The sequence below is a fragment of the Berghia stephanieae genome, chromosome 2 (assembly GCF_034508935.2).
Source record: "Berghia stephanieae isolate SIO BIC M18660-M18661 chromosome 2, UCSD_Bste_1.3, whole genome shotgun sequence".
Lineage (NCBI taxonomy): Eukaryota > Metazoa > Mollusca > Gastropoda > Nudibranchia > Aeolidiidae > Berghia > Berghia stephanieae.
The window spans coordinates 102,034,783-102,037,282 of NC_088361.1; positions in this window are offsets into that span (position 1 = coordinate 102,034,783).

The following is a 2,500-nucleotide window of genomic DNA, read 5'->3' on the forward strand; positions in this document are numbered from 1 at the left end:
CCACATAGCCGCACTTTGACTCAAGGAGTGACTTTGCCTCTATAGATTTGTACAAATTAGATTTTAGATAGTTCTGTGACCGTTCTTTCTTGTAATGAAAAGTCCAAGTCCTCTAACAAGGGACATAACTCCAACAGACATCATCATCATCATCCATCGTGGCTTGTACTCTTGAGCACGTTTCCGGTCAGCTGTCTCCACGAATCATGATCCTCTGCGGTGCGCATGAAATCTGTGTTGCTTTTAAAATCACATTTGGCCATTCTTAGGTTATTTAGATAAGTCATTCTTTGTCTTCCTCTAGCTCTCTTTCCTTCGATCATCCCAGATGTTAACAACTTTTCTATTCCGTCTCTTCTCCACACGTGTCCCAGAAACCGTAACTGCCACTTTCTGATGGTATCGATCAATATTCTTCCCTTTCTCACCTTCTCCAACACTTCCTTTAACATTTCTATTCCGTCTCTTCTCCACACATGTCACAGAAACGGTATCTGCCTCTTTCTGATGATATTGATCAACATTCTTCCATTTGTCACCTTCTCCAACACTTCCTTTAACATTTCTATTCCGTCTCTTCTCCACACATGTCACAGAAACGGTAACTGCCTCTTTCTGATGGTATTGATCAACATTCTTCCATTTGTCACCTTCTCCAACACTTCCTTTAACATTTCAATTCCGTCTCTTCTCCACACATGTCCCAGAAAGACATGAGAATACTCAAAATGCTCCAATATCGGTTGAAGCAAAAATAACCCCGAGAGACAAGGCAGGATTCCAAGTGTGAACGTTGTTGTCCAGACGTTAGAGTCATTTAAATCCGTCGATATTTGAAGGACGACTTTTCTGGACAAAATTTTATATAGATAGTATGCGCTTGGCTAAGAAGCTCACAACATTGCCATCCGGAAGTATAACGGCCAACACACAAAACTGTGTGTATCCATGAACGTTTATAGTCTGGTTAATACAGTTTAGTGAGAATTACTCATAAACGCGGATGGCAAAAAGCAATAACAAAGACCTGAGTGACGTCAACGTCATTCTATCTATAGTATGCATTTTCCCCTACAGTTCGGCAGAACTGTCCATGACCTCGATCAGATGGTTTTGTCTTGACTCAAAACGATTATCCCAAAACAAAAAACAAAACAAAAACCAAAAAAAAAAAAAACAAGCAAACAAACAAAACAAAACAAAACAAAAACCACTGGCGTTGGATTTGCATTGAAAAGGTTCGAATCTCATTTAACGAATTGCCTAAAGATTGTGGTGATTAAAAATGTCAAATTATCTGATCATCCTCTGAGATTTGGTGTGCCACATGGATCAGTATTGGGTCCAGTTATCTTTTTAATACGTACACAAAACCCCTTGAATCAATTATTTCTGATTTAAATCTAAATTACCAATTTTATGCAGACGATGGTCAAATCTTTACATCACCAACCTTCGACCATTTACATAATATTTTAATTGGACGTTTCCAATCTTGCTCGGTTACATTGAAAATGTGGATGGAACGGAAAAGACTAAAACTTAACGATAGTAAAACTGAGATAATCTTTATCGCTAGGCCAGCATTATCATCAATAAAACATAAAAATGTCATTCAAGTTTCATTATATTTTACTATAAAAAGTAATGACCAGTGAGTGATATACAGACCATAGTCCACAGGCATCTTCTAGAAGCTTTGTATTACTTTGATTTATAGCTTTTACTACTAATTCAATTTTTTTTCATCAAAATTAACCGGACAAAAACTGTTTTGTGTCGATGGACACAAATTATACAATCCGACCCAAAAAAATTGAGCTTTTGCATAGCGCAATATCCACTAAACGTGCTCAAAGCGCTTTACAAGGAGTCTCTGGCTAACAGTAACATTTAACATGTTGGACGAGACATAACAAATGTTTGGACAGAGACAACGCTGTTAACGACCAGGTCCTCATTTTACACCTGAGTACGATGAGAGAATGTGATGACAGAGCCTTTTCCAAGGATCCAACTATGCGCCGAGAGAGAGTTTCGAACCCAGGACCTTCCGATCCGAAAGCGAGTGTCATACCACAAGACCACATAGCCTAGGGACCAAACCAATGTATACTTCGTGGTAGGTCTGATAACCGAACGCAATTATGGGCTTGATTCAACATTGGTGTAATGGACAATACATTGCATTGGTTTGAAAGTATTTCCATTACAACAATGAGACCATAACATTTTGGGTTATCGGACCTGCAAATAAGTAAACGGTAGACCTAACCAAGAGTTCGAGATCACTGAAATCTTTGCCGTTTCTCTAAAGACAACAATTGTCTTTAACTTCATCTGGCCACACAGAGCGATTTTCTCTCTACAAAAAATGAGCAAATTTTGCTTGTTCAAGGTTTCGTCAACGCTTATTAAGAAACGATTTCTTAGTTCATCAACAGAAATAACATCAAACCCAGCATGAACTAGAAATCTCCCAGTGTTTTGAAAAGTCCCA